This window comes from Mobula birostris, chromosome 26 (assembly GCF_030028105.1).
Source record: "Mobula birostris isolate sMobBir1 chromosome 26, sMobBir1.hap1, whole genome shotgun sequence".
In the NCBI taxonomy this organism is placed as follows: Eukaryota; Metazoa; Chordata; class Chondrichthyes; order Myliobatiformes; family Myliobatidae; genus Mobula; species Mobula birostris.
Genome location: NC_092395.1, coordinates 47,068,524 through 47,082,099, shown reverse-complemented (window position 1 = coordinate 47,082,099; position 13,576 = coordinate 47,068,524).

Here is a 13,576-nt window from a genome sequence, read left to right as displayed (position 1 = left end):
GCATAGTGCCGAAAGAGATAGGGGAGATCTGAAATGGATTTTTTACATCTGTATTTACTCAGGAGATGGACACGGAGTCTAGAGAAGTGAGGCAAACAGCAGTGAGGTCATGAATTGTATACAAATTACAGAAGAGGATGTGATTGCTGTCTTGAGACAAATTAGGGTGGATAACATGTTGCTTCAGACATTGTGGGAGATTAGTGCAGAAATTGCAAAGTACCTAGCAGAGATATTTAAAACATCCTTAGCAACGGGTGTGGTGCTGGAGGATTGGAGGAGAGCTAACATTGTTCCATTGTTTAAGAAAGGCTTTAAAAATAAGCCAGAAAGTGATAGACTGGTGAGCCTGACATCAGAAGTGGGTAAGGATAGCCTGCATGGCTTTGTGCATGGTAGATCAAGTTTAACCAGTCTTCGAGGGAAGTACCAGGAATGTTCATGAAAGCAAGGGAGGGCATGTTGTCTACATCGAATTCCGCAAGGCCTTTGACACAGCCCCACATGGGAGGTTAGTCAAGAAGGTTCAGTCTTTTAGCATTCAGGATGAGGTACTGAAGTGAATTGGATCAGACAATGGCTTCACAGCAGAAGCCAGAGAGTGGTAAGTAGATAGTTTCCTCTCTGAGTCGAGGCCTGTGATTAGTGGTGTGCTGCAGGGATCAGTGTTGGGTCAGTTGTTGTTTGTCTTCCATATCAGTGGTCTGGTTGATAATGCCATAAACTGGATCAGCAAATTTACCAGTGACACCAAGGGGCATGGTAGATAGTGAGGAAGGCTTTCAAAGTCTGCAGTGGGATCTGAACCGGATGGAAAAATGGCAGATGGAATTTAGTGCAGGTAAGTGTGAGCTGTTACTCCTAGTGAGGACAAACCAGGGAAGGTCTTACACGGTGAGTGGTAGGCCCTTGAGGAGTATGATAGAACAGAGGGATCTGAAAAACCAGATTCATAATTCCTTGAAAGTGACATCACAAGTAGATAGGGTCATAAAGAGAGCTTTTGGAACATTGATTTTCATAAATCAAAGTATTGAATACAAGAGTTGTGATATTACTTTGAAGTTGTATGACGATGAGACCTAATTGTGTGCAGTTCTGATCACTACCTTCAGGAAAGATATCGTGCAGAGAAAGTTTTCAAGGATGCTGCCTGGACATGAGGACCTGAGTTATAGGGAGAGTTGAACAGGCTAGGACTTTATTCTCTGGAATCTCGAAGAATGAGAGGAGATGTGATAGTGGTTTTCAAAATGATGAGAGGTATGGATAGGGTAAGTGCACGCAGTCTTTTTCCACTGAGGTTGGGTGAGACTAGAACTAGAGGTCATGGGTTAAGGGTGAAAGGTGAAATGTTTAAGGGGAGTATGAGGGAGAACTTCCTCACTCAGAAGCCAGTGAGAGAGTGGAATGAGCTGCCAGTGCAAATGGTAGATTTGGATTCAATTTCAATACAAGAGTAATTTGGATAGCTACAGATGGGGGAGGTATGGAGGGCTATAGTCTGGGTGCAGGTCTATAGGGATAAGCAGATTAATAATTCAGCATGAACTAGATAGGCTGAAGGGCCTGCTTCTGTATTGTGGTGTTCTATGACTCTACTCAAGCACAGCGAGAGCCCATTCCATTGACCTGCTATTAACACAGATGTTAGCAGGTCATGAGTCACAATCAGGTGAAATTTGTCAAGCTGCATATTGGCATTTTGTAATTCATTTCTGCCGAAAATTTCCTACAGCATGAGAGCATTGTCTATGAAAGGTATTGCTCTTGGAACTGGTTTGTTATTGTCACATGTACTGAGATAAAGGAAAAGCTTGTCATACAGATCAGATCATTCCACATGCATTGAGTCAGATCAAGGGAAGACAATAACACTGCAGATTAAAGTGTAACAGTTACAGTGAAAGTGGAGTGCAGGTAAACAATAAAGTGCAAGGTAACAGGGTAAATAGAGAGATTTCCACCTCGCTGTCGATCAACACCAGTGCATCTGAAGGATGTGTACTTCTGCAGCTCCATTCTCTTTACACCCATAACTGTGTGGCTAAACACAGCTCAAGCACCATCTATAAATCTAATGGTGACACAACTGCTGCTGGAAGAATCTCGGATTGTGACTAGGAGGTATACAGCAGTGAAATAAATTGGTTAGTTGAGTGGTGTCTCAACTACAAGGGAATGTGCACCAGTCCTCATCAAGGAATCAGAAGTGGGAAGGGTGAACATTTTCAAGTTCCTGAGTGTCAACATCTCTGAAGATCTCTGCAGGTCTCAATGTATTGATACAATTGCCAAGAAGGCACGTCAGAAGCTACATTTCATTAAGAGTTTGAGGAAACGTGGAACGTCACTAAAGGCTCTAACAGATGTATTGCGGAGAGCATTCTGACTGGTTGCATGACCGTCTGGTATGGAGGGTCCACTGTACAGGATCAGTAAAAGATGCCAGGGGTTGTAAACTCAGCCAGCTCCCTCATGGGCGCTAGTCTCCATCAAAAGGTGTACACAGAGAGCTTTATTTGGATCAAAGAAGGACACTTCTGTGATTTGTGCTTCCAGCCGGGCACCCATTGGCAGTCGACAGTGAAATCATGCTTTAGCATTTTATAATAATTTCAGGAGCACTGGTGTGTCAGTGTCTGAAGCCATGGTGGATGTAATTAGAGTGGGACAGGCAATTGCTGCCTTCATCCAATCCAAGGCAAAATTTCGAAGGTTTTGGAAGGTTGTAACAAGCCACAGCAGATATGGGTGAGAGCCAGACACTGGATTTCTAAGTTGGCCCTGAACACCTCAGTTGATGAAGGACAGAGGGGGCATCCATGCCCAGCGCCCAGGTCAGCAAGATGGAGGCAGAAGGCAGATTACAAGGTCAATGCCAGAGAAGACCCTGCACCTCATGAAGGTGCAAGAATATGTCAGTGATCATATTAGCTAAACACATCTCACAAGAAAAGTGATGCTAACCTCACCACTGCCCCTTCCAACACTCATGTAGCATCAACATCCATCATTCACACCAGCATCTTCCTAGAGAGTCTCACTTCAGTTCCTGCCTAACTCTCATCTATTTAAGCTTATTCATTCTCAGCATCTGGGCATCTCAGATAAGGACAGAATTTACTGTCTGTCCCTGATGCCCTTCTTTAACCACTGCCAATCCTCTCTCAGTGCTGCTGAGGAAGGTGTCCCAGGGCTTAGACCTACTGAGGATGAAGGACCAATGACAAGTTTCCAAATCTGGTGGGGCTCAATTTCCAGGGGAACCTCTATCTGGTGGTGCTCAGTTTCCAGGGGAACCTCTGTCTGGTGGTGCTCAGTTTCCAGGGGAACCTCTGTCTGGTGGTGCTCAGTTTCCAGGGGAACCTCTATCTGGTGGGGCTCAGTTTCCAGGGGAACCTCTCTTGTGGTGCTCAGTTGCTAAGGGAACCTCTGTCTGGTGGTGCTTAGTTGCTAAGGGAACCTCCATCTGGTGGGGCTCAGTTGCAGGGGAGCCTGTCTCTGCTGGTGCTCAGTTGCCAAGGGAACCTGTATCTGGTGGTGCTCACATATAGCTGCTGCGCTTGTCCTCCTTATGCTAAGAGTTTGTGGGCATAGGACATGCTGTCAGAGTAAACTGGCAATGTACCTATTATACATTGAACAGCTGGTACACGCTGCAGTCAGAGTGCACCAGTGGTGGTTGGTCATGGGTCCAGACTATCCATTTCTCTCCACAAAGGCTTCATGAACTGTAAATTCCCCCAGCATCTTGTTTGTTACTCCAGACTCCACCAGCTACAGTCTCGTTGATCATACTAGGCCTGAATTTCTCTCACACCTTCGACATTGCAGACATGGACTGGGTTGCAAGTGGAACTGAACATTGTGCAGCCACTCTCACTTCCTGACTTATGTGACCATTGAAATCCAGCAACCAAAAGCACTCTCCTTTAAGCGAGGTATAAATCCAATCTTTAGAACTTTATCCTCCACATTGCTCACAGACCAGGGCCCCTTGATGCTATACTCTGTCAATGGTGCCTAGAGGTTAGAGGCTGTCACTCTCACCCCAGCTCTTGTTCCAAATTGCAGTCAAGCCTGTGATAAGGTTTGGAGACAAATGGTGCTGGCAAGGTGTGAAATGGGCATCAGTGAGCAGGTTGCTGGGGAATAAACTGGCTGGTAAATAGGTGCTGCAATGGCAGATGGAAGTTAATCCTGGTTAAGTGTGATAGGCCCACAGTCAATTCAGTGGAAGAACAGAAAATGCTGGCTATATTCAGCAGCATCTGTAGAAAGAGAAACCCAGATAATGTTTCAGATTGAGATCCTTTGGCTGAACTGTGGAGAAGGGAAAACAAGTGAGTTTTCAGTGGGAGAAAAGAAAGGGTGATTAGAATAAAGGTAATATCACATTGGTTAATGGGGGGCAATGACAAGTACATTGTCCATGGAATATGTTGTGGGACAAATTCAGGAAGTTGAGTGCATACATAGAATAAAACAATGGTTAATCTGATCTTTGAGATCAGAAAGCAAAGAGACATATGCAGCAGTACTGAATACAGACGAGAATGAGCAGGGGGCCACAATAACATTTAGGTCAGATTGATCCACAGTTATTACAGACAGAGGAGTAGAGCATGTACGTGCTGACACATGGGATAGAGTGTGAATGGTAAAATGGGCTGACCACATGTCTCGACAATGCTGGATTGTTTGAATATATCTGTGATTCTGAATGGGTCCAAATTGTAAAGGGTAGAATAGAGTAGAAATCCATGCAGAATGAGCTGGAGCTGGAAACATTTTCTGAGAGATGTGGTTATGGAAGGGAGACTGTACAACTTATCGAGTCGCCATTTCGGGTCACTTTTTATGATATTCTTATGACCTGCAGGACCATACCATTTACAACACATTTCATGGACAGGGAGGCTTTTTATTGCCCCCATAAACCACTTTGGTTTCGCCCTATCAAAGGTATTCCCTTTATTCTATCCCTGTAGCATTTAGAGCAAAGTAGTTACAGCTTGGGGTGTCAGAGTTCAAAGTTCAATCCTGGTGTCCTCGGTAAGAAACGTGTATGCATGGGGTTTGCTCCATGTGCTCCAGTTTCCTCCAACATTCTAAGGACATACTGGGTAGTAGGTTAATTGTTCTGTGATTAGGCTAGGGTTAAGTCGGTAGGTTTCTTGGCTCACTGGGCTGGAAGAGCCTGATCTGTACTGTATCTCTAAATTAGACAAATAAATCTCTTCTTCTGGAAGCTAACTTATTTTTTCTATCTTTCTAGTTCTATTTCTCATCCTAGTTCAGATGAAGGGTCTATGATATTAAAATAGAGTTAATATTTCTCTATTTCTCTCCCCTGAGACGGTGACTAATCTGCTGTGTCTTTCCCACATTTTTTGTTTTATTTCAGCTTTCCATCTTTAAAGTTTTTAGTTTGCTAAACATTGAACCACCAGTGGGTTCAGCCCATCTGCCACATTGCAGTGTACAAGGTGGTGCACCAGTAATGTGAATAGGTGGTGGAGATTATGAAATTTTTTGTTTTGATGTGATGATTGATACCAAAATGTTGTTGTATAAGTGAGAGTGGTAGGCGTAATAAGCTGTAGCTTCAGTCTACACCCTTTCAGTCTGCTTTAAAGAATATCTATGTTTTTTTGTTGTAATTTTGTCCTATGAAATCATTATTATGAAATCATCATTGAAAATGATGGTTTTGTGATGTTTGTACTGACCAAAATAAATTTCATTCATTCATTAATTTATTCATTCAAATAGTTGTATATTACTGCAGCCCTAAGGCATGCAGTAACAGTGACTGAGCCTCCTCCATTGAACTGAGATGACCCAAGATTTAAGAGATTATCAGTCACCTGTAATCTGTGGACAACCCTCCCAAAACACAGGTTAGGGGTTGTTATGGAGTTGGTAATGTAATCAAGCCCTGGGCGACAGAGCCACCAGAGTTTAATAGAACAGATGGTGCATCGTAGCTGGAGAAATGCATCATTATCACAGTAAGACTTCTAGTTTGAGTTTCTATCCTTCAATGTATTCTATGCTAGACCTTGTACATTTTAAGGATTATAATCTGGAGATTATATTTAAATAGTGCAGTACCGTGACCACCAGATGTTACAACACAGGCTCAGCAAACCTTGTTTCAATTATTGTCCATGCCTTGCCTCCTAAAAATTGTCTCATTAATTTTGGCTTTCTCCAGAGCCCTGGGATTTCTGCTTTCCAATTTACACCCTCCTTCCTTTTGAAGATCACTAAGTCAAACATCTTCAGGGTCTGAGGCAAACTGGGAAAGTCCCCCTCATCTCTATCATAGTTTCTTTGGATATTATCTATCTACTGCCCTCTGTTTACCAACCTTCATATATAAGTTTATATAACTTATCACTAATTATTCTATCAAACTTCCTTTGTAATTTATAACTCATCTTAAATTACCATTTCAGAAGGCTTTTGACAAGGTGCCACACGTGAGGCTGCTTAACCAGTTAGCAGCCCTTCGTATTACAGGGATGTTCTCAGGATGGATAGAGCAGTGGCTGATTGGCAGTAGGCAAAGAATGGGAATAAAGGGAGCCTTTTCTGTTTGGCTGCTGGCAATTAGTGGTGTTCCACAGGGGTCTGTGTTAGGTTTGCTTCTTTTTACATTGTATGTCAATGATTTGGATGACAGAACCAATGGCTTTGTGGCCAAGTTTGCGGACAATATGAAGAAAGGTTGGGGAGGGGGCAGGTAGTGTTGAGGAAGCAGGAGTTGTTGCAGGAATGAAGTCACTGGAGCAAAGTACTGGTAGATATGAAGCAGCTTTTTTATTTGACAAAACAAAATACAGCAGGTATCACATGGAGACACTTTCGGTGGAAAGGTCTGGCTGGCCCACGTAACCCAATACCTTATGTGTTAAACATCAAAGAAAATTCAGGGCAAGTCAAGCAAATCCATATTTACAATCTTTCCTCCATCACACCCAGAACAAGTGTAAATCACTTCCACATCCCTGCAATGGAATGTCGATTGGACCCATGCAGCTGCAAACAATCAGACAAGTTCCCGTTTCCTGGTCTGCCCAGCACAAACCTCGCTGATTTCATTTGACACAAGTGATGTATTTCACTGTGTGTTTCAATATACAGTGACAAATTAAGTGAAAATTTAATATTTTCTTTCTTCCACGTGCTCATCGGAGTCTCTTAAACATCCCTAAGATATCTGCCTCTCCAAACACCCCAATAGTGTATTCCATGTACTTGCCACTCTCTGAGAAAAATCTACCCCTGAAATCACTCCTATATTTTTCTCCAATCATCTTAAAATTATGCCCTCCCTGTCCATTGTAGTTGGGCAGAAAAGGTTGGCATGGACAAGTTTGGCTGAAGGTCCCATTTCTGTGCTGTACAATTTAAGATTCTATGATTCTTTGACTGACATTGACCGGAAAGTGACTTTGTGTTGGTGGGGAATTCAGAATGAATCATCCACTCTGCACTTCTGGCTGAAATCATGTGTAAATTGTGAAGGTTTGACTTTGGTACGGGAGCTGGTGTTATGATTTCTTAAGAGGGTGATGCCTGGGTAATACTGCATTCATGAAGCCAAAACCTCCTGTTAGCTGTCCAAACGATCCCTAAAGGGCCATGGCAGTTTTGAGCTGATCTATTTATCGTTACTCCTGCATTCTGAGTGTTTCTTCTGCTGTTTAGTTGACGATAGTCCTGTGTTGGATTATCGCCAGATGTTATTTATTCCTGTCAACAGTCTTACTTTAAAATCTTGATTTTCAAAGTGTGTGGAATGTCAAATGCCAACGTCAACCCTGCAGCAACTCATTGTGAGTTATTATCCACTCTCTCCTGGCAATGGCTATCCTTTTAATGCCAGAAGACTAACTGGGACAACCATCAGGAAAAAATTAGGATAGGTTTAGAGGATGGAGAATTTAGCAACAACAATAGTTCGCTCTGAAGTAGTTGCCCTTCAGAAGGTAAAGATAGCCAATCCAGTGACAGAGCGAAGGAAATTCTCAATGTGTCTCAATTGAATTGACTGATTATCAGGTTGAACCATTTTTCCTTTGACAGCTTGCTTTCCTTTCTCTGCCAGCCTTGAATTCTGTGTGATTATTTCACCTTCCTATGCTTTGGAATTATATGAGGAACATTTGGAGAGGGTGCAGACTTACTAAGTGTGGGATAGGAGCTGCTGCAGGTTGTGTGATGGTGTTGCATTTTGAAGTGTAGCTGCCTTCCAACCAGATGACCTGGGTTCAATTCCCAGCCATCCTGTTCCTTGTTAAGTGTGGTGCATGTTTTTAAATTCTCACTACCACTCTGACTGAAATACAGTGATTTTTTACATTTGTTCTTATCCTTTGTTTTTGAAATATACATGTTCCTCTCAAATCATGCTGACTTCCTCTCATTTTAAACAACCTTTGGATACTTTGTGGTAGCTGTCCATTTTTTACTTTATACATAATTTGTATTATTTTAAAATCTACGAAATCACTGAATTTTAAAATGTTCAGTTGAATAAATAGTGGATTGGTTGGCTCATAATAACTTGTCTGTTGAAACATTTATACTATAAAAACCCTGTCTCTCAGCTACAGGAGCTCAGATACAACACAGCTCCCTACCTCAGCAAATTAGGTGAGTTTGGAATAATTTGCTTTGGTACTTTTCGGCTTTTGATCTGTTTTACATAAGTTGTTCAATGTCACCAGCATGTGATATATTTTAACTCAATCTGTGTTAATACTCCTGTTTCATTCTTAATGAAACTGAACTCATTTCAGCTTCAGTGTTTAATTTCTTCAAATTGGTCTTAATGTTCAATAATTCCTCCACTCGAACTGGCTGACTCAAACATTTATTTTCTACAATGTTCAGACAGGAGAGGAAATACTTGCAGGGAAAGGCAAGGATCAGTTAGGGACGTGGTGGGCTTTGCAAAAAAGTATCTCTGCACTCTTGGTTTATCATCTCAAGGTTCACTGTGCCTTCCTGTTTGTTCTTTCTATGCTTTGAGCGCTCTTGGGCCATTGTAATGAGCATCATTACAATGCCTATCCTCACGGAAAGGTGTTAGACGGAGTTCCTCTTCCTCACCCTAATTTCACTGCCCCGCCCAAATCATCAGTTGTATCCAATGAACAGAACATCACCGGAATAAATAAAAGGAAAAGCCTGGTGCACTTCTGCTGATACGGGAGAGCTACTGATGAGAGGAGGTGTAACAGTGTGTCTGTACAACACCCACAAAATTCGGGAGAAACTCCTGTCAGTGGGTTAGGCAGCATCTACTGATGGAACTGAGCAGTTGACGTTTGTGCTGAGAACTTTCACATATAGCACAGTGTTACGTACCCCGTAACTGGGTTGCCAAACCAGCAGAAATGGATCACTCAGTTGGAGTCTGGATTATTAGAACTAAGAAAGTTTTATTAAAGAAACAAGCAACACAGTAATCGAAAGGATAATAAATGCAACAGTTCAGCAATGATAAACACATGTGCACAGAATTAAGATAACAGCATCAATCAAGCTCTATCGTTGTCTAGGGGTAAATGACCAATTTCAAAGTGACACAAAAGTCCAGTTCAATTTAGTTCAGTTCGCAGTAATCGTTGCCATGGCGATGGACAACGTGGGGGGAGGGAGAGAGAGAACGAGAACGACTGATCATTCAGAACGGCTTCCACTCACAGACCGGCGATATTGCTCACAAGCAGCTTTCGGGCGGGTCCTTTGTGATGTCACCTGAGGTCACCGACTGTGACCCCTCCTCCAGATGCGGTCGATCCTCTGCAGTGAACCCGGCACCCAAGCAAGGGCGGACACACACCGGGTTCCCGCTGATCGTACCTTTCCACCCTGTGCGTTTATGGTCCGGTACTTCCCACCGACTCGTGAGAGGCGCACCGCTTCCAGGGTCTCGTTACCTCGGGTGTCGTGTGTGTCCTGCCTTAGCGAACCTGTCCCTTTTTATCCCCCTGCTGGGGTATCGCCTGTCCATCACTTCAAACAGTTCAGGGTTCAAAGGGGGAGCCGATCTTGACAATACCCAGACTGATGGCTCCTTCATGAACATCTCCAAATGCTGCTTCATTGTGTGCCTTATCTCTCCTTTCCCTGAGGACAGGTGGCAGACCAACTGCTGATGCCACTGGTGCTAGCCCAGGCCAGCTAACATCTTAATTTATGTGTATTCTCGTCATAACAGAAATAATCAGAAGAGATTTTGGAGTACCAGAAGACTAAATGGTAGTGAATGCGATACCTTAATTTAAGAAGGGCAGCAAGATCAAGCTAGGGAACCACCTACTTGGGAGATTAACATCAGTGGTGGGCAACTTACTGGAGGGGATTCTGACAGACAGGATTGATCCGCAGGTAGGTGGAGATGAGCCCATGGCCAGATCAGTCATGATCTTATTGAATGGTGGAGCAGGCTCGATGGGCCGGACGGCCGACTCCTGCTCTTATTTCTTATGCTCTTACTGTGAACAGATTCAGAATCAGGTTTAATATCATTGGCATTTGTCGTGAAATTCGCTGTTTTGAGGCAGCAGCACATTGCAATACATAATTATAAAAATTACAGTAAGCATATAAAATACTAAATTAAATAAGCAGTGCAACAAGAGAGGGAAAGCAGTGAGGAAGCATTCATGAGTTCATTGCCCATTCAGAAATCTGATGGCGGAGGGGAAGGAGTTACAGTATTCCTGAATCGTTGAGTGTGTGCCTTCAGGCTCCTGTACTTACTCTTTGATGGTAGCAATGAGAAGAAGGCATGTCCTGGGTAATGTGGGTTCTGAATGATGTTTGCTGCCTTTTTGAGGCACACCTTTTGAAGATGTCCCGGATGCTGGGGAGGTGAGTACCCATGATGGAGCTGGCTGAGTACACAACTTCCCTCCCCTCCACAGTCCTGACGAAGGGTTTCGGCCCGAAACGTCGACCCATCTTTTCCACGGATGCTGCCCGACCTGCTGAGTTCATCCAGCGTGTTGTGAGAGTTCACAACTTCCTGCAGTTTTTTGCCAGTCCCGTGCTGTGCCCCCCTCCAGACGGTGATGCAACAAGCTCGAATGCTCTCCACGGTACATCTGTAGAAATTTGAGAGTGTCTTTGGTGACATACCAATTCTCCTCAAACTCCTTATGAAATATAGCCACTGTTGTGCCTTTGTATTTGCATCAATATGTTAGGCCCAGGATAGATCCTCATCCCAGGAATATTTCTTGTATATCTTTTCTGGGTTCTATTACCTTCATGCTTTCCCTATAAGGTGATGACCAGAACTGTATACAGTACAATACTCCAGTGAGGCCACCCTTTACTCTTTGTCTCTCCAAATGCCCCAGCCAAACTACATCACCTCACATTAATCTTCAACTGCTCATTCCACCAGCCTGTCCATGTCCTGAGACAATCTCTCAGTATCCTTTTCATCATCCACACACTGCCAGTTTTTGTCTCATCTACTAATTTAGAAATTTCACCTTCAAGTCCCTGAGTGTAGCCACACCAGTAGATAAGGGGGCATGCTTGTCTTCATAGCTTGAGCACTGAGTATAACAATAAGGAAGTCATGCTGCAGCTAAATAGGACTTCATTTAAACCACACTTGAAGTATGATATATATTTCTGGTCACTCCAGTAAGGGAAGAATGTGGCGGCTTTGGAGAGGGCACAAAAGAGATTTATCAGGATGCTGCCGGGATTTCAGGCTATGAGCTGCAAGGAGAGGTTGGTGAAACTTGTTTTCTCTGGAGCATCAGAGGCTGGAGGAGAACTGATGAAAATTTGTAAGATTATGAGTGTAATGGATAAAGAGTCAGAATCATTTTCCCAGGATAGAAATGTTAAATACTAAAGGACATGCATTTAAGGCGTGAGGAGGAAAGTTTAAAGATTTGCACAGTAAAAGAGGGATAGTTGCCTGGTATATGCTGCAAGGGGTAGTGGTGTGAATAGATATCGTCATTTATGTTTGATAGATACTGGAAATGGATGGAGATGGATCATGAGCAGGCTGAAAAGAATTTAGTTTATTTTGGCACTATGTTCAGCACAAACATTTGGGGTGAATGGCCTATTCCTGTTTGAAGTTCTATGCTCTAAGTTTCACCACTTTTAACTTTAAAAGAACTCGTTCCTCATTATTTAACTAACTTCATACACGTTATCTGTGCTCTTTTTATGCCACCTCTCCAACTTTGCTGCTAAACCAGTCAGGTGGTACCTTGTGAGAAGCACCCCCGGAAGTCCGAGTACACCACATCCACTGCATTGTACACCCCCATCCACCCTGATTCCCACATCAAAAACCACCAAGTTTGTTCAACAAGAACTTGCCTTCAAGAAAACCATGCTGCTTCACCTTATTTTCCTCCAGGTCTCAAACCAATTCATTCTTTCTCAATGTTTCTAAAATCTTTTACACCACAAGGTTAACCTGACACATCGTTTTCTGCGCGAGGGAGTAACATTCTCCACTCTTCAGCCCTGACACCTTCACTGCGTTCACATCTACAAGATGGTGCCCACGTGGGGCGATTTGTTGCAAGTTGGACCCTGCTGATCCATCCATCAGAAGGGAGGAGAAGATGGCAGCGCGACGCAGCGCGCACGGCCGTTCTGAATTGATATTATATCTGTGAAGTAGGACGCCATGCACAATCCTGATTTGATAGAGACAGACATGAAGAAGCACGGAGGAACATCTGGAGTAACTTCTGAAATGCCTGCTTCACTGCCGCTGATACTGCGCGATCAAGAATCTCCAGAGGGAAGGCCCCAAATCCTCGGATTTGTGTATTGCCTGTTGCCGGGGCTGGGGTCGAAATGCTCGGCAGAGATGGTGCTCGGTGCATCGGTGTCGGGGAGCTGGTCAGAGGCTCGGAGTTTTCACACGGACTCAGACTCGGAGTCGGACTACAGTCGGATGCTTCCAGGATGCTGCATCGGCAAGTTTGCGGCACTGGAGGTTCACCGTCTGCGTGAGATGATGGATCTTTCGAGGGACTCTGTGATTTTACTGTGCCCACGGTCTGGTTCTTATCAAATTACGGTATTGCTTTGCACTGTTGTAACTATATGTTATAATTATGTGGTTTTTGTTAGTTTTTCAGTCTTGGTTTGTCTTGCGTCTCTGTGATATCATTTTGGAAAAACATTGTATCATTTCTTAATGCATGCATTACTAAATGACAATAAAAGAGGACTGCGTGTCCTCATAATCTAATCTAATCTAATTATAACTGTGCTACTCTTAGGTACCTTGTTCTACCTCAGTGCACTGTGTAATGAACCGATCCGTCTTGACAGCAAGGCAAGTGTTTCACTGTAACTTGGTACATGTGACGATAATAATATACCAACCAACGTTGCTCACCTCACATCTACCCTTCCCCTTTCCACTAGGCTGTTCTCCCTCGCATTGCCTCAGGATCTCTATGGCCAGTGCCTTAGTTTACAGATTCTCTTGAAGCTTGTCAGAGCTGGTCGTGGCCTGTGGAGTCATGCTGCTCCTTTCTCAGTCACCACC